The following is a 20,620-nucleotide window of genomic DNA, read 5'->3' as shown; positions in this document are numbered from 1 at the left end:
TATATATAATTTGACAACTCACTCTTTCTCATCCCTGAATAATGCTCCATTATATGAGTGTACCACAGATTGTTTATCCATTTAGCTGTTGAGAGACATCTTTATTCCTTTCAGTTTTTTAGTTTACTAAACTCTTAGTTGCTTTAATCAAATGCATACTTATTGCTGACTCAGTCCCCCTCCCCAAAATTGGCTTTCTCAGGCTGTAAATAGAATGAGAAATGGTTGTCCATCTTTTCTTTGGATTTGGACTATGTGGCCATTGGCTTAGCGTAACTCCGTATAGATTACATGACCAGAGTACTTGAATTGCTACAGTGATGTACACAAATGTACTGTTTTCTGTGTTACCAGATGCTCAATTCTAGTCAGCCTTATATCCGGGTGTTAGTCTAAATAGAGCTTCAGCATGATTAGATAATACCATTGAGGACAGGGAGCAGAGGCTCCATTTATCTAAGTTATCTAAGACTAATTCTCTGTCTTTGGGAAGATGGACCAACATGCACCCATCCCTTTCTTGGAAATCATTAGAATGACATATAGTTTCTCTGGCTTGATGTAATTAGCACAAGTATTTCACTGCTCATTCTGAGCTAGGGGTGAGAGTTCTGGGAGAGGTCTCACAGAAAGATGGCATTTTCCAGTTCATTGGTTAACACTGTTATGGATTGAATCCTGTTTCCCCAAAATATTTATCAACTAGGTCAGACCATGATTTGGGATTTATGTAATGTTGTATTGGTATTTACGCAATGAAGTAGCCATCTTGTGTTGCAGATCCTTCTTTACGGTGACATTTGGTCAGTGTATGTCCTTATTAAAGTCACTACCTTTCACTGTCTTACTGAAGTCACACCCTTGTTCTTGTCATTTTATATCTTAAAGGAAAACAAACAGAGAAAGAACTATTGTCACAGAGAAAGAAGTGCTAAGAGTGGAATGTGTCTTCTGGAACCCAGGACTCTGTGCTGAGAACTTTATAGATCCAGGGGAAAATATATTGAGGGCCTGTGGATATCTCTAAGAAGCATCAGTTCCACAGATTTTGAAGACTGAGAAAGAGAGAGCCTTTCTATACAACAGATACTCTGAATTCAGACTTCTAAACTGGGAGAAGTTAATTTTTGTTTATTACAGCCATCTACTTCTACCATCCCTGTTACATAGGCAATATTGGGTAACCAAAGGCCACTCACATTTATTTCCTTTTCTTTCCATAAAATACATCCACCCTTTTATAGCATGAGAAACCTTGAGTTTCATTACCTTTGTGCCCCAAGTGATAAACCTCTTCCAAGTTTCTGCTTGCTCTGAAAGATTCTATAATATAAATAATGTTTTCTTTAAAGGCTCATCTGTTTTCTATTAGTGGCAGTGTCTGCACTCTTGGATGGGGGATGGAATCCTGGTGTTCTCCAAAGCTAGCTCCTCCCTCCTTCCATCACGGAGAGGGAGTCAGCCTGAGTGGCTTTCAAGATCAAAGGCTGATCTCAGCGAGCCTAGAGAAACATGAGGGTTTTTTTTTGGGCAATGAAGATGTGAAAGATGTCTTCTTCTTCTTTTTTTTTTTAAATTAATTTTCATGAACGTTTACAGAGACTTAGGGTTTCTGGTCATTCACTGTTGTACTTTTCTCACTACTTGCCCCCCAATTTACTCCTCTCCTCAAAAAGAAAGAGAAAAATTCCTTCATTGTTATGTAGTCCCTCCCCCCAAGACCACTCCACTATGCAGTCTTCACTCTGGACTTCTGTAATGACAAGAATACCCATTCGTATGTCCCTTTTAAACAGTTCTCTCCCTCATATGTTTCAATGCAATATGCATCATTCCTCCTCTCCTTCTCTCTTCCCTCCACCCTGATATCAGTCCCATTTTAGAACAGTGGCTCTATGCAATATATGTCCTTTTGTGACTGAGATATTTCACTCAGCATAATGTCCTCCAGCGTCCTCCATTTTGCATAATATTTCATGAGTTCCTTGTCTTTCAATGCTACATAGTATTCCATTCTGTGAATATACCAGAGCTTCTCTATCTATTTGTATGGTGATGGCACTTGGGTTGTTTCCAGCTCTTTGCTCTTGTGAACAAAGCTGCAATAAACATGGGTGTGCATATATCTGCTTGGGTAGCAGTTCTGGTTTCTTTAGGGTACATTCCCAGTAGTGGAATTGCTGGGTTAAATGGTATTTCTATTTGCAACTTTTTGAGAAAGTGCCATACACCTTTCCATAGTGGCTGCACCATTTTACACTCCCACCAACATTGAATAAGGGTTCCAGTATCTCCACAACTTCGCCAGCATTTGATATTTGCTGTTCTGTTAAATTTTCCTATTCTTACTGGGGTGAGATGATATCTCATAGTTGTTTTGATTTGCATCTCTCTTAGAGCTAGGGATTTTGAACATTTCTTCGTGTGTTTGTTTGCCATCTGAATATTTTCTTTGGTGAAGTGTCTGTTCATATCCTGTGCCCATTTTTTCAATTGGGTTATTTTATCTTGTTATAGTGCTCAAATATTTTATAAATCCTAGATATAAGTCCCTTGTCTGACATGTGAAAGATGTCTTCTTGCTGAAGGGCATCCTTTTAGAAGAGGGAGAAACAAGGCCTCCTGTGTGCTGGATGGATGCTCTCATCACTCTGATCCTCACCTCTGGCAGGAAGAAAGCAGCTCTGGTGCAGAGCTAGGATTTAATGGATTTTGTCTTTTCAGATATTTTTTTCTCCCTTTGGTTTTTCCTCCATAATGTGACATTTTTGGGGAAGCACTTTTAATGTTTAAAAACTTTATAAAAATGTTGTCATTGTTTTTATGTGCCGTCGAGGCGACCCTATGAACGAAAGACCTGAGTATTGTTCATAGAGTTTCCAGAGACAAACCATCTCAGAAGTGGATGCCACTCCTCCTTCCTAGCTTGTTTTAATCAGGGAGCTCCACCAAACACTGTCCACCATGGGTAATCATTATTGCATTTGGCACATCAGTGTCACAATGTTTAGCATCACAGCAACCATGAATTACCTCTGTACAGCAATGCACAGACCAGTGCTATACCACTTAGAAGATAAAAATGTTAACAAAGTTTTTAATATTACATGTACAGTTCAGAGACATTATGATTATCCTTTTAATCAATCATTACAGTTTTATGCTTCTGGATTTTTCCATCACACTTAATAGACGTTCAATGCCCTCTAACCAGCAAGTCCTCCTCTTTCCTTCCTTTAAGATAATTATATTTATTTTAATTTTTATTTTATATTGGTTTGCATACAAAATTTGTATACATTGTGTTTCACATTCCTTCATACACGTTCTGTTTCGTATTATCATTCCCATGTTTTAGAAAATTAATCGCCATTATGCCTACCCTGTAGGATCTTTCCCATTTCCTTTACCGTATTCCTCCAACTCCCAAATTGTGTGACCCTGTCGTTTCCTTCTGCTGCTCACCCTTACTCATCTGCTCCCAGTCCTTCCCGCTTTGTGCCCCTCTACACATTTTACTATTTTTGTTTCTACAGTTTAAATATATGCACTATTTGTCCTTATGAGACTGAATTGGTTTACTCAGCATAGCGCTCTCCAGTCTTTCCCAGGTTATGTAGCATTTTATGAAATCATTGCTCCTGAGTGCTGTGTAGTGTTCATTCCATTGTGTGAATGTATCACAATTTCTTAATTAATTCGATTGTAGTTGGACATTTGGGCTATTTCCGTATTCTTGTGATTATGAATAATGCTTCTATGAATATTGATGTACAAATATCCATTTGTGTCTCAGTTCTAATTTCCTTGGTGTATATTCTTAGTAATGGAATAGCTGGGTCATACAGAGTTTCTGTGTTAAACTTTTTGAGGAAATGCCAAACTGCCTTTCAGAGTGATTGTACCATTTTTCAATCTCACCAACAGGAGATAAGAGTTTCCACCTTTCCACATCCACTCCAACATTTACTGCTTGTTGTCTTGTTAAACTTTGCCACTTTTACTTGGGTGAGATGATATCTCATTCTGGTTTTTATTGATTGCCAGTGATTTTGAGTATTTCTTTATGTGTCTGTTTGCCATCTGAATGTCTTCCTCTCTGAAAACTCTTTCCATATCTCTTGCTCATTTTGTAACTGGATTATCAGTCTTTTTATTGTCGAGGCCTTTTAGTATTCAGTAAACTTTTGTTCTGAGACTCTTATCTGAGATAGTCAAATCTTTTTTCCTAGGTTTCTTTTCACCCTATTAGAAAAAAGGTGTCTTTTTAAATTGTGATTTTAATGAAAGTTTATAGAAAAGTTGAATTTTCATTCATTCATTGTTGAACATTTTCCCAGCAGCACACTTAGAAAAAAAAAATCATTGTTACCTGATCTCCTCCCACTTCCCTACCAAGTGCACTTTGCTCTGCACCTCTTATTCTGGACTATTGTCAAACAGATAATGACTAATCATATATTCCTTTTAAACAATTATTTCCTTTATCTGTTCCAAAGCAGTGTTCATTATTTATCCCCTCTTAGAGAAGCGACTCATGGGAAAAGCCTTATCACGCCCACAGGTACAAAAAGCCAGAGGCTGCGCTAAGATTGTTTGGGCCCGAGGGCCAAGAAGGAAAAAAAAATACAATCTATACACTAGTTCTGCAGGACACGTCAACCTCCCTTCAGAGACATTACCACTAAACTAAGAGACACTGTTCACAGCATGAGAAATTGTCAGCAGCTGATGTGTTTGGAGTCACAGAAACCAAGAAAACTTCAGATACAAGCTGTCAGATTAAGGGTTGGAAAATGGAAGATAAATGTTGAAGGGATTTGGTAGAAGTGAAGGGGTATCCTGGTGGAGGGTAGAAGTGGGAAATAAGTGGGTCAACACACTGGGACAAGGGCAGGGACAACACTGTAACTAATGGTTAACTCCACAATGAGGAATTTATCATTCACTGTTCTATAAATTGCTTGTCTGTCAGATACTCCTTTAATCTGAACATTCAGATTAAGACAGAGTAGGAAGAAGGATTGGCGATCTACTTCTGAAATAAAAGGCTTCTGAAAACCCTGTGTACAACAGAACAGAATAACAGAGAGGGCAATAGGGTAGAACTTTCAAGTATGGAAATACAAAGGATGAGGAACAGTTGTAAGCAGACACTAGTGACTGGAACATGGAATGTGAGAACCATGAAGGTAGGAAAATTAGATATTGTTGAGAAAGAAATGGAACACATAAATATTGACATACTAGGCCTTGGAGAGTGGATGCTTTTGAGCTGTGGTGCTGGAGAAGAGTACTGAATGTACCGTGGACTGCCAGGAAAACAAACAGATTCATCTTGGAGAGGATTAAACCAAGCTACTCCTTGGAGGCAAGCATTCTGGGGCTTCGTCTGACATACGTTGGACATATTGCCAGGAGGGACGGGTCCTTGGAGACGGGCATCATGCTTGGGAGGGTGGAGGGACAGCGCAGGAGGGGAAGACCCTCTATGAGATGGATTGATTCGGTGACTGGGGTAATCAGGATAGGTGTGTCAGAGGCGGTGCGGTTGGCGCAGGATAGAGCAGGGTTTAGGGCTGTTGTGCATAGGGTCGCTATGAGTCGCAAACGACTCGACGGCACATAATAACAACAACAGTTGGTGATCTATTCCACAATCAGCACCTGGTGTAGTTTTCACAGCTGATATTGAGCTTCTCCAGCGATTCTTTCCACAGATGTATAGATTTGATTCCTATGATACCAGGTGAAATCCACATGTATGGCCTGCATTTATATTTCTTAGGAAATGTATTTGCAATGAATAAATTATTGATTGTGCAAAATGCTATCATTCTATCTCTGGCTTCTTTTCTGTCACCAAGTACATGTTTTTCAACTGCTGATTCTTCTTCTCTAGTCCCAACTTTTGCAGAAGGTCAAAGACCTTCAGTATGGATTGAAACTCAACATCAGGAAAACAAAGATTCTCACTGGGACTTTTGGCAGCCTCATGATAGATGGAGAAGACATTGAGATTGTTGATAACTTCAGCTTGCTTGGTTCCACAATAAACACCCTTAGCACCAGCAGTCAAGAAATCAAAAGGCGAGTTGCATTGGGGAAAGTCTGCTGTCAGGGATCTCTCTAGAGTACTGAAGAGCAATGATGTCTGTCTGGAGATTAAAGTGTACCTAATCCAGACCATGGTCTTTGAAAAAAGAAAAAACCACACAACAAAACCCAGAAACACGAAAAGCTTGCTATGCATCCAAGAGCTAGACAATAGCTAAGGATGATAGAAGGATTGATGCTTTTGAGTCTTGGTGCTGGAGAAGAGTGTTGAACATATCGTGGACTGCCAGGAGAATAAACACATCTGTCCTTGAGAGGTTGAAACAGGATGCTCCCTGGAGGCAAGGATTTTTAAACTCTGTCTCACATACTTTGGGTACGTAGCCAGGAGTACGTGACTTTGTAGAGGGATATAATGCCTTGGAAGGGTGGAGGGACAGTGCAGAAGAGGAAGACCCAGGATGAGATGAATTGACTCAGTGGCTAGAACATTAGGAGTAAGTATGTCAGAGACTATGAGATTTGCACAGGATAGGGCAGCTTTCAGAGCTAATGTACAGAGGTTTGCTTCTAGTCACTGGTGACCTGATAGCACATAACAACAACTGGTGACTGATCCAAGCCATAATCTCAGTTGCTTGCTATGCTTTTGAAAGTTGGACAGCCACTAAGGATGACAGAAGAATTCAAGAATTCATTCCTTCAAATTGTACTAGAGAAGAGTACTGATATCCCATGAACTGCCAGAAAACAAACTTGGAGAAAATAAAACCAAGGTGTTCTTCAGAGGCAAGACTGGTGAAACTTCTCTCACATACTTTGGACATGTTGAGCATTAGCCCCTCAGTGGAGGGTCGTTGTATGAGAGGAATACCTGCATCCTATTAGTTATCCTTCTGTTTTTTCAATATTGACCATATGCAGTATTTGTCCTTGTCAGACTGAGTTCACTCAACATAATGCTTTGTAGACTCTCCCATGTATAGTATTTCACAAAATTGTTGTTCCAGAGTCATTTCATTTGGTGATGGACATTAGGCTGTTTTCATTTTAAGAATAGCACTGCTTTGGACATCTTCATGGATAAAAGTCCAAAGGGGGAAGAGGAGCTGAGGGTGAGAACAGAGAAAAATCACTAGAATACAGACCACACATCACTCGCATACACTGTGTTTTATAAAGTTAATCACCACTGATCTATGCCTGCTATCACTTCGTCTTTTCAGGTGGAAGGAGAGGGTGAAGGAAATAGGATAGATCCAACAGGTACCTGAAAAGACGAGGTGATAGATTTGTGTGAGCACAATGTAAATGAAAGAATATATGAAACACAATATACACAAATTAAACACAGTGTATATGAATTTTGTATGCAAATGAAAACAATTTAAAAACTCTACAATGTCCTCCAGGATCATCCATTTTTAATAATATTTCATGAGTTATTTGTTTTTCACTGCAGCATATTGTTCCATTGTGTGAATATGCCAGAGCTTCTCTATCTATCCATCCATTTGTTGATGGGCACTTGGGTTGTTTCCAATTCTTTGCTATTCTGATCAAAGCTGCAATGAACATGGGTGTACATTATGCTGAGTGAAATATCTGTCACAAAAGGACAAATACTGCATAATGCCACTGTTGTAAAACGAGACTAACAACAGGGTTGAGGGGAGACTGAGAAAGAGAGGACAAATAATATATACTGCATTGAAACAGATGAGGGAGAGAACTGTTTAAAAGTGATATATGATTAGGTATTATTATGACAGGAATTCAGAATGAAGGCTGCATAGTGGAGTTCACTTGGGGGGGAGGGATTGTATAACAATGAAAGAATTTTACTTTTCAAAGAGAAGAGCGAATGGGAGGGGACAGGACAATAATATTAATTTAAAAAAGTGAAATAAAAAAAAAACCCCAAAACCCACAATGTACATGAATGTAATACAATTTAAATTCATTTTTGTATGCAAATCAGTAATTTTTTTCATTTTCTTAAATTTTATACTGGTTTATATATAAAGTTCATAAAGTTCTTATACATTGTTTTTTACAGTAGACCTTTCCACTTTCCTTTACCCACCCCATCCCTCCATCCATCAAATTGTGTGACCCTTTAAAAAAGAGAGAAATAGCCACTACATGGATTGACACAGCGGCTGTTATAATCTCCTTAAGTGTGTCGGACAGGATAGGGCAGGGTTCAAACCTACTATTCATAAGGTTGCTGTGAGATGGAGTCAGCTTGATGGCACATAACAAGGTTTCTCCCACTGTCAAAGAGTACAACTTCTATAGCAAAAAGGCTTCTCTTGGAGCTCTCTGAAGGTGGCCTGGTGGACAAGGAGTTACTGCCAACTCAAAGGCTGTCAGTTCAAATCATCTATGTGGTCTGCGGTAGAAAGACAGGCAGCCTCTTCCAGTGAAGTTTATAGCCTATTAAAACTCCCTGGAGAATCAGGTATGAGTCTTTCCCAGTTGATGGTAATGAGTTATTTTAGTTCAAGTTGTTCTAAGCAGCTTCTTTTCTCAGTGAAGAAAAATGGATAAAAATGGGATAGAACTTGTGGGAGTAGGTACAGACTGGCAAGTAGATTCCTTTGAGTCCTTACTGCTAGAGTCTGGAGGAAGGCCTGGAAAGGAGAGGTACAGCTTCCCTTCTACATACTCTACCCCACCTCCTGAAATGCCCCAGTGCTTCTTTCCTCATCCCTGCACTGACCAAGTACTTGCACTTATGCTTCCTCTATATCCTCACACTTTCCCTTACCTAGTTTCTACCCAGCACATACAACCTATCCTGTAATAAATTACTTCTAACTGCCCAAGCGATCATTCTTGACTCCAAATCTCACTTAGGCCTTGTTTGTTTCCCTATTCTATCACAAACTCCTCCAAGTCTATATAGGCAGTCTCCCATCTGTTGAATACATGTTACACTTGTTTTTTTTTTTTTGCTTTGCCCACAACTCCCTCAAAGCAGATCCATTTAATGAAATGCTCCACTGTACATTCTCCACCTCCTTGTGCCTGCTGTTTATAGATCTTATGGTCAGCCTTCTGAACTCTCTGTGCTCCTGGTTTCCTGCTTCTCTGGAGACTACCCTGCCCCCTCCATAGTCATTTCCCTGTTCCTTTTGGGAGCAACTCCACTCAGTCTTTGGCCTCTTCTACATTGCATTAAGATCCACGGCATATGCTTGCAAAACCTAAAGTTCTTTGTTGGTCCATAAGAAAGGGTGGACAGGTCAGAAACGTCAATTTTCAGGCAGCCAGCTCTTGAACCTCAATCTAGAAATCTCTTTCATCAGTTTCTGATGTTGGGAAGCAAACATATTAAGACCAGGAACTGTACTTTCTGTTGGAAACCAGAGCTATTAAGCTGCTAGCTGAGCCCTGTGCCCAGGAGTCCCTCCCGGGCAGTGCCTGTAGCCCCCGTGTGCAGGTGTAAAGTCATGTTTCTGTATGCCTAATGTGCACTGTCTCTGTCTCCACAGCGGCCTTCACCATGATTGGCACCTCCACACACTTGTCGGACCAGTGCTCACAATTCGCCATCCCATCCTTCTGCCACTTTGTGTTCCCTCTGTGTGATGAGCGGTCCCGGCTGCCGAAGCCCCGTGAGCTGTGTCGTGATGAATGTGAGGTGCTGGAGAGCGACCTGTGCCGCCAGGAGTACACAATCGCCCGTTCCAACCCGCTCATCCTCATGCAGCTGCAGCTACCCAAGTGTGAGGCGCTGCCCCTGCCAGAGAGCGCAGATGCTGCCAACTGCATGCGCATCGGCATTCCCGCGGAGAAGCTGGGCCACTGTGAGTGCTGCTGCACAAAATCTTTGCATAGGAAATGCTACCATGCATTTCCAGAGGGTCCTGCCCAGTAGTTATAGCTGGAATGCCCAGCCCAGGCTTTCTAATTCTAATAAAACTAGTTGCTTCAGAATCTATTCAGACTCCATGGGATATTAGAGTAAGGTTATAATAGCTGATATTTTGAAATGTATCTCCAGGCCTTTCTACTACAGGCTCATTCAAACCATCAACCTTTCAGCATGGACCTTTTATCATTTGCTTTCCATGGGATATCCATGTATTTTTAACAACAACCTAAAAACAATTGAAGGCTGTTTGCCATCTCAGCTCTCAGACGTTCTATCCTGTAAAGCAACCATTGACCATCGTTCACCCTAACCTGGGGCCTCCTTCCACAAACTCTTCTGGCAGCTCTACTGGCATCGCAGCTCCTCGATCTCATACAGATGTCAGGTGCAAGAGTTTGTGCTTAAGTAAGAACTTTTTTTCACTGAAGACATTAAAAGAAAGGTTGGACAACCACTATTACAGAACAGAAAAGAAACTCATACATCAGAAAAGGTGACTAATAATTGTACCAAAAGAATATGGCTACACAAATAGCAGAATCTGATCAGATAAAAAACTTTAAGGAATGTCTTAGAACCAACAATAAACTTATGGAAACCTGCTTTCTGGGCTGAGTTAAAAATTTCACAAGAGAAGTAAAACCTGAAGAGACTACCTGTTTGGAACATAACTTACAGGAATATTTAAAAATAACACAAAGACTATCCATTAGATTACAGGAATATCATATTCAGCCAAATCAGGACTGTTTGACCAATCTTGGTAGAAAAGTTCTGACAGATGGACTTTTGATGTAATACTGCTAACAGTTGTTGCACTGGAAATGAGGATTCATATAATAGAACCTCTTGAAAACAAAAGTCACTAGTCACTATGTTAAACTGTATGTCCTGACTGTGGAAAATGGAAATGGCTGGAGAAACAAAATCGCTGTGTACCAGGAAAAATCAAATGGAAGGTCTTATTCAATGAAAGCATGCACATTTATTTTGTGATATTTGGATATTTGTTTATTTTACAGTTGGCATTATTGATACAGCACTTGTCTGTCAGTTTACTGTATGAGTGGTACCCTGCATATGCTGTGATGCTGGAAGCTATCCTACTTGTATTTCAGGTACAAGCAGGGTCAGCCACGGTGGACAGAGTTCAGTGGAACTTCCAGACTTAGAAAAAGAACTGACCATCTCCTTCTGAGATAATAGTCCTTCAGAACTCCATGAATAACAGAAGAATATTGTTAGTACCAGAAACAAAGCCTCTCAGATAGGAAGATACTAAAAATTAAGGAGAAACAGATAAAAACACCCATTAATAATTGAATATGAACAATAATTGAATATGAAATGTATGCAGCATGAATCTAGAAAAATAGAAGTTGTCAAAAAAGAAATGGAACACAGAACATCTATAACTTAGGCATTAGTGAGCTAAGATGGGCAAATATTGGCCATTTTAAATAAGACAGTATAATCTATTATGCTAGAAATGATACATTGAAGAGGAATGGTGTTTTATTTATAGAAAAAAGTATAAATCTTAAAAGTAAAGTTCTTTGAAAGGTAGGATATTATCTATATGTATAAAAGTTAATATAACACTATTCAAATATATACACCAATTACAAAAGCCAAAAATTAAGGAAACACGGATTTCTACTAACTTTTGTACTCTGGAATTGAAAAAACATGCATCATAATATTGTTGATTGCCATTGAGTCAGCAACCCTATCAACAAAAGACCTGAAACCTTTCTATAACTATTGTCATTTCTCAAAGTTCACAGACTTTCCAGAGGCATGTTGTTTAGGAAGTGGATGCCACTCCTGCTTCGAAACCTGTCTTAAACTTGGAGTTGCACCGAACACTGTCCACCATGGGTAACTGCTGTGACATTTGACATCACAATGGCACAAGGTTCAGCATCAGAGCAATACCAAGTTACCTCAGTACAGCAAATGGACAGAGGAGTTACCACTTAGAAGAATGTTCCTTCAAAATATAATAACAACATACTTTTAAATACAAAGGCCCTCCATGAGGTCTTGTCAACTCTAAATATGAGGCTTAAATAAAAACAAAAAGCAATATGTTAATATTCTTATTGCTTTTATGTGCTGTCGAGTCACCTGCTACCCATAGTGACCCTTTGTACAGAAGCTCTGAACCATTCCGTCCTGAGCCAGTCTCACTAATTCAGCACACCAACCCTTATTGCCCCAGTTAATGTATCAATCATATATTATTAACATTTGGTGATTGGAGTGCAAAAGTTGTAAGAAAAGAAGGATTGGTAGTTGGGATATATGGCCTTGGTGACAAAAATTAAGCTGGAGATAAAATGATGGAACTGAGTGCAATCAATTATCTAGTCATTGCAGATACCTTTATCAAAAAGGTAAACAATGACTGTACAAATGGTTTTCATTTTAAAGACTGCAAAGGAGTCAGATTGACTATATCAGTGGAAGGAGTCCAAACAGAATATTTCAGAGGGCAATTCTAGAAGACAGAGTAAAGTATTATAATGGACTGTGCAAAGAGCTAGAGTTAGAAAACCAAAAGAGAAGAACACACTCAGCATTTCTCAAGCTAAAAGAACTAAAGTTGGAATACTATAGAATTCTATGGGCAAAATAATAAATAATGCAGATAGTATCAAAAGAAGATTAAAGTGATACACAGAGTTGCTAAAACAAAAATATTTTGTCAACAATGAAACATTTCAGGAAGTAGCACATGGTCTTGATTATGTGAAGAAGCACCAGAATTGGTGGAAGACTCATCAGCAACCTGCATTATGCAGATGACACACCTTGCTTACAGAAAATGAAGAACACTTGAAAAACTTTCTTAAGAACATAGACTACAGCCTTTAGTAAGAACTACATTTCCACTACCAGAAAACAAATATCTTCACCATTGGACCAATAGGCAACATCATGTTGTGTGTACTACAGAGTCAGAGCTGACCTTCTGGCGGGTTTACAGAGGTAGTTAATTACACAGGAGGAGATTGCTCATCCTTCTCCCATGGAATGGCTAGTGGCCCCAAACCACATGCCTTTGGGATTACAGGGCAGCATCTTGCCACTAGGCCACCAAAGCTCCCAGAAAAAAAATTGAAGTTGGCAATGATTTCATCTTTTTTTTTTTTTTTAACTTGAAATTATTTTCTTTTTAATTAATATTGCTGTTTCAAGAAATACTAATGATATTTACGCAATATCTGTAACAAATGAATATTGCACTGGAGCACAGAGAAGCCAAAGCAGAAGGAAGAATTCAAGATAGTAAAGTGCTGAATAGAAGCTTTCAAAAGGCACCACGGGATGACAAAGTAAAATATTACAATGAAATGTGCAAGGAGCTGGAGTCAGAAAATCAAAAGGGCCAAACTCGCTCAGCATTTCTTAAGCTCAGGAACTGAAGAACAAATTTAAACCTCTAGTTGCTATAATCAAGGTTGCTTTAGGCAGAATATTAAATTATCTGGGAAATATTAAGAGGATGGAAAGAATATACTGAGTCACTGTATCAAAAGGAATTGGCAGACACAGAAGAATTTCATGAAACATGATCAAGAGTCTATGGTGATGAAGGAAGTTCAAGCTGCTTTGAAGGAAATAGCAAAAAATAAGGCCCCAGGAATAGATGGTATACCAATTGACATATTTTAGCTAACAGATGCTGCCCTGGATGTGCTCACCAAGTTGTGCCAAGAAATCTGGAGAACAACCACTTGGCCAACTGATTGGAAGAGATCTGTATTTGTCCCCATAGCAAAGAAGGGTGTCCCAAGAGAGTGTGGAAACTATAGAACAATATCATTAACTTCACATGCAAGCAAGATTCTACTGAACACTATCCAAAAACGACTGGAACAATACATCAGCAGAGAACTGCCGTAAGTCCAGGCTGGATTTAGAAAGGGTCGTGGTACTAGGGATGTACTATGGTACTAGTACTAGTACTAGGGTACTATGGATCTTGGCTGAAAGCAGGGAATACCAGAGGAATGTCTATCTGTGTTTCATTGACTATGCAAAGGTGTTTGATTTTGTGGATCATAACAAACTGTGGCTGACTCAGAGAAGAATGGGAATCCCAGAACACTTGATCGTGCTAATGAGAAACCTATACTTGGACCAAGAGGCAGTTGTCAGAACAGAGCAAGGAAACACTTGCATGGTTCAAAATTGGGAAGGGCGTATGCCAGGGATGTGTCCTGTCTCCATACTTTTCAACCTGTATGCAGAACAGATTATCCAGGAGGGTGGGCTCGGTGAAAGATGAATGTGGGGTCAAGATTGGTGGAAGATCTATCAACAATGTGCATTACACAGATGACACAACCCTGCTTGCTGAAACTAAGGAGGACCTGAAGTGCTTGTTGCAGAGGTTCAAAGCCCGCAGCCTCCAATATGGATTGAGGCTCATTGTCAAGAAGACAAAGATTCTCACCACTGGGCCAATTGGCACCATCAGGATGGATGGTGAAGAGATTGAGATTGCTCACAGCTTTAGTTTGCTTGACTCCACAGTCAACATTCTTGGCACCAGTAGCCAGGAAATTAAAAGACGTATTGCGGTGGGAATATCTGCTGTTAGGGACCTCTCCAAAGTACTGAAGAGCAATGGTGTCTCTCTGGAAACTTAAGTTGTGTCTGATACAGGACATGGTCTTTGCTACCACTTGTTATGCATCATAGAGTTGTAAAATGACTAAGGAGAATAGAAGGAGAATTGATGCCTTTGAGCTGTGGTGCTGGAGAAGAGTATTGAGGGTACCATGGACTGCTAGGAAAACAAACAGATTCATCCTGGAAAGGGTAAAACCAGGTGGCACCTTGGAGGCAAGGATTCTGAGGCTCTGTCTAACATACTTTGGACATGTTGTAAGGAGGGACCAGTCTTTGGAGAGGAACATCATGCTTGGTAGGGTGGAGGGACAGCGCAGGAGGGGAAGGCCCTCTATGAGGTGGATTGATTAAGTGACTGGGGTAATCAGGATGGGTGTATTGGAGACAGTGCTATTGGCACAGGACAGAGCAGAGTTTAGGGCTGTTGTACCTAGGGTCGCTATGAACCGCAAGCGACTTGATGGCACATAACAACAACAACAACAGTGTTTAAACTTGTAAAAAGTATTTTTTTAAATATTTTGACCAGGTAGAGATTTTACAGTTACAAAATGTTGTAAGGAACAATATTTTAAAAATTTACATGGTATGAAAACAATTTTAACACAATTTAATAATGTTGAAAAGTAAACCCCAAAATTGATCAGAATAAGTCTTTGTGCTTTCATAGTTACCAATTTTGAGGTTCCTTTTTCCACATTAAGCTTTAGTTTTATTGTATCACTATAATGGCATTCATTATAATTTCTCAACTATAAGAGTGTCAGGCATTTTCTAAGGAAAAGAAAGATGGCTGCCAATTTTCTTTATCTCTTCACTCATCAGATTCACTTCAGGCCTTCGCTGTAGCTGGCCATCTTCTGAGTCATCACTCTTCTTGTCCCAGTCCTTCATAGATGCTCCCATCATGAAATCATTACTTGGATCTTTAAGCAACATCCATTATAGCAGCATTTAATAAATGGAAAATGTTGCATTGGGGAAATCTGCTGTCAAGACTTCTCATAAATGCTAAACAGCAAGGATGTCAGTTTAATGTCAAGACTGAGGTGCACCTGAGCCAAGCTGTAGTCTTTTCCGTTACTTCCCTTGCATCTGGAAATTGGACAGTGAATAAGGAAACCAAAGAATTGATGCCTTTGAATCATGGTGTTAGATTACTGAATATCCTGTGACCTTCAAAAAGAATTAATCGTGTATGAGGTGTGACCAGTGTGCTCATTAGAGGCAAGGATGGGGAAATTTTGTATCAGAAGAGGAAAAAATCATTTAGAAAAACACATCATGCTGGGGAAAGTAGAGTGATGATCAGCAAGAGAGCGAACAACCCTCAAGAAGATGGATTGACACAGTGACTATAACAATAGGTTAGAGCATTATCTGAAGATGAGAATCATGCAGTTCAGATCTGTTGTTAATATGGTCTCTATTTCATAGTCCTCTTTATGGCACTTAACATGTCACTTGAGGATAATCATAATACTAACTTTATTGGGTTGAAATGGAGAATTCTCACCCTTTGTGAAAGAGACTTTGCTTTTTCATTTCAGCCAGTACACCTCTGATAATTGACTTTGTATGTTGTGATACTGAACAAATTCCAGTGGACAGAGTAGGTAGCAAGGGCTGGTTACCTACTGTAAATCATCCAGTGAAAGTCCTCTGACTTACATGATCTTACCTCACTGTGAGTGGTGGGACAACATGATAATAATAGAAATGGTATTTTTCCTAGAGAGTTCTAGGTCCTCACTTTAGAGGCTGGTTGGAGGCATACCATACCTGTCATATGTGGCTGATCCTAGAATCCTGCCTGAGGTTTGAAGGGATGTCTCGAATTGTGGAGTGGCAGGGAGGGTGTCGTCGAGGACAGCAAGGGTGTCGTCAAGGACAGCATTCAGTTTTGGTTTTAGGATGCTGATGTGAATTACAGACTATGAGTGGCTGGAGGATCCTAAAAGTGCCTTCAAGAAATAGTTCTGATAAATTTTCTCATACAATAGGACCCTGATACACTCAATTTAATTTAGAGTTTGGGGACTTTGTAACTTTTAATTCTACTTTTCCAAGAAGTTATGCATTGTAACAGCAGTTATGATTTTTTAGTTCAAGTACATAATTGGTGTAGTTGTTTTGTTGTTTCTGAAATAGTGGTCGAAGACTTGAACATTCTGAAGAAGTTTGCTTCCCCACCTCCCTGCTTAATAGGTGGGCTTTCTAACACATCTTCCCCCTCTCAGATCACCAGTGCTACAACGGCTCCGGCACAGATTACAGAGGAACAGCCAGCACCACCAAGTCGGGACACCAGTGCCAGGCATGGGTTCTGCAACATCCCCACAGCCACCATTTGTCCAGCACCGACTTCCCTGAGCTCCGAGGGGGCCATGCCTACTGCCGGAACCCTGGGGGCGAGATGGAAGGCCCCTGGTGCTTCACGCAGAATAAAAACGTACGCATGGAACTGTGTGCTGTGCCCTCTTGTAGTATGTATTCTCTCTCTCTCTTTTTTTTTTAAGTACTGACTTTTGGGTGTGTCCTGGTGGCATAGGGATGAGAGTATCCCATTTTACCTCCATGAGCAAACTATTGCTGACACTCTATGAGCCCTTTTCCTGCATTGTTGTTATTAGGTGCCATTGAATTGAGTGTGACTTATGAACCCTATAAACAATGAACATTGATTTATCCCATGCCATCTTCACAACCTCTGACACAATCAAGCCCATTGCCACAGTCACCATGTCAACCCACCTGGCTGAGAGTCTGCCTCTCCTTCACCATACCCCTATCTTTCCAAGCATTATGTATAAATTCTATAAAAGTCCATGTAGTTTCTTAATTTCTTTCATTAATTTTAGAACATAACATTATGTATTGCCCAATAAAGAAATGACAAGTAAAGACAAGCATTCTGCATCTATTAACAAAACAGTTGTCATTGTGTCAGCAGGCCCTTTGTGTGAGGGTGGACTGTATTCATAGGATGTCAGTGGCTGATTTTTAGAAGTAGATCAGTTAGTTTTTATTCTGAGGTTCTATGAGTAGTCTCCGTTCTCCAGCCTTTTAGAGGTGGAATATTCCCAGCACAGCGCAATCTCTAATCTCCATGCTGTTGAGCTGTCTGCTGTTCCTCACTGTTGTAAGCTTACTAGAGTCAAGAATAAATATAATTATAAATATAATTTCTTTCTTTTTAAAAAATGTTTCCCTTTATTTGCAGTCTTCCCACCCTATTATTTCTTTATTTGAGCCAGAGTTTATAAATCATATGGTTCTTCATTAATACGCATCATGTTTTATAACATTATAGTTACAATTTTATTCACTCACTCTTGCTAAAATTTTACTTTCTTAACAGTATTCCCTGCATGTTTTCTTTGTACATTATCAGTAAGATAGGAACATGTAGGTAATGGTTGATCTTGTTCTAAAGTCATTATTCTCTTTTTCATTCACCCATTAATGATTCACTATCTTGGTGAAATAAAGGAAAATAACTGGGAGTTGTGGACTGACTGACAGTACATATTAGCTAACTTTGTTATGCCTGTGCCCATAGTGAATGCAGTTTTGCATAATTCAATGGGTTTAAAGACATTTCGTTTTACTTGGATGCATAATCAACACCCATGATAACAGCAGACAAGAAATTAGCAGACCTGTTGCATTTGGGAAAATGTGCTGTTGAGGCCCTCTCAAGATGCTAAGAAACATCTGTGTCAGTTTAAAGACTAAGGTATACCTGATTCAAGTCATGGTATTTTCATTTGCTTCCTGTGCACTTTCAAGTTGGATAATGAATAAGGAAAATAGAAGAAAAATTGATGTCTTTCATTTGTGTTGTTGGCAGAGTACTTTATATATTCTGGAGTACCAAAATAATAAATAAGTCTATCCCTTTTTAAAAATAAAATTTTTTATATTGGTATGATTTAAAAGTTCATATATATTATTCTTCATTCACATTGTGTTTCATACAATCATTCCCATGCATTATGTTTCATAAAATTAATCACCATTGGACAATGCCTGTCATTACCCTGTCTTTTCAGGTCCCCACTAGATATTTCCCATTTCTATTACCCCCACCCTCCAGCCACCAAACTGTGCAAACCTATGATTGTGCCTGCATCCAACCTCCCCCCTCTGCTTATAACCTTCCCTGTCCTTGGGTCCCCATACATGTTTTACTTGTTAACCTTCTGTTTTTACAATAATGATCTTACGTAGTATTTGTGTTTATGAGACTGAGTTCATTCAGCATAATGCTTTCCAGTCCCTCCCAAATTAGGTTGTAATTCACAAAATCATTGCTCCTGCTTGCTGCACAATATTGGATTGTATAAATGTATCACAACTTCTCAATCCATTAGTTTGTGATTGGACATCTTTTATACAATTATTCACATACATTGTTTCATTTACAGTCATTTAGTTTTATACAGTCATTTCTGTACATTGTCATGTATGTGTGTGTGTATGTGTGTGTGCTGATTTATTTACAAGGTTTGAATACATTTGTTTTTCACAAAAGATCCTTCCCATTTCATTCACCCCACTCTCCCATCAGATTGTGCAACCCTATGATTAACTCCCTACCCCCAAACATCATCACCCCTCTATTTGCACTCTCCCCCAATCTTGGTTCCTCATACTCATTCTATAATAATGGTTTTATACAATATTTGCTCTCCAGTCCCTCCCAAGTAACGTTTTAACTTACAAAATCATTGTTCCTGCATGCGGCACAGTATTCCATTGTATGAAAGTACCACAATTTCTCAATCCATTCATTTGTGGTTGGACATCTGGGCTGTTTCCATGTTCTTGTGATGGTGTTTAATGCTGTTGTGAACATTGTACAAGTTCTCGTTTTCTTGGGGTATATTCTAAGAAATGGAGTAGTTGGATCATATGGAATTTCTACGTTCAGCTTTTTGAGGAAACACCAAACTGCCTTCCAGAGTAGTTGTATCATTGTACAGTCCCACCAACAATATGAAAGAGTTTCTAACCACATCCTCTCCAATATTTATTACTTGCTGTCCTGTTAAATTTTGCCACTACTACTGGATTGAGATGGCAACTCATTGTGGTTTTGATTTGCATGTCTCTTATTGCCAGTGATTTGGAGCATTTTTTCATATGTCTTTTGGCCATTTCCTCTGTGAAAATTCTTTCCATGTCTTTTGCCCATTTTATAATTGGGTTATCAGTCTTTTTGTTGGGGAGGCCCAGGAGTATTCTATAAACTTTTTTTCTGAGATGGTTTTGCCAAACATTTGTTCCCAGTCAGTAAGTTTTCTTTTCACCATGTTGGAAAAAGATTTTGATGCATATAGGGGTTTAATATTTAGAAGGTCCCATTCATCAATTAACTTCTTCAGATTGTACATTTCTGTCTGTTTCTGGCAGTCTCTTTATACTGTAGACTAGGGCGTCTAAGTTTGATCCCAGTTTGTCTCTTATGAACTTTATGATTTGGGGCTTTACTCCCAAGTGTCTGATCCACCTAGGTTGACTTTTGTGTATGGTGTGAGATGTGGGTACTGTTTCAGCATTCTGCAAAAGGAAACCCAGTTTTGCCAGCACCATTTGTTGAAGAGGTTGTCATTTCCCCATTTGATAGCTTTTATTTCCTTGTCAAATATTAGTTGACCATAGATAGCTGGGTTTGTTTCTGGGTTCTCAATTCTGTTCCACTGATCTGTGTACTTGTCATTGGACCACTACAATGCTGTTTTGGTTACTATAGCTGTGTAGTAGGTTTTGAGATCAGGAAGTGTTATATTTTTCCATTTCATTTTTGTTTCTCACAAGTGTTTTTCTTATTTGGGGTCTCTTGCCTCTCCAAATAAACTTGACAATTTCCCTTATGTAGATCTTGGCTGAAAGCAGGGATTACCAGAGGAATGTCTATCTGTGTTTCATTGACTATGCAAAGATATTTGACTGTGTACATCATAACAAACTATGGCTGACTCTGAGAAGAATGGGAATCCCAGAACACTTGATCGTTCTAATGCGAAACTT

This window comes from Elephantulus edwardii, unplaced genomic scaffold (genome assembly GCF_000299155.1).
Source record: "Elephantulus edwardii isolate Elephantulus edwardi_28Jun2011 unplaced genomic scaffold, EleEdw1.0 scaffold00313, whole genome shotgun sequence".
In the NCBI taxonomy this organism is placed as follows: Eukaryota; Metazoa; Chordata; class Mammalia; order Macroscelidea; family Macroscelididae; genus Elephantulus; species Elephantulus edwardii.
This window is presented reverse-complemented; position numbering follows the sequence as displayed.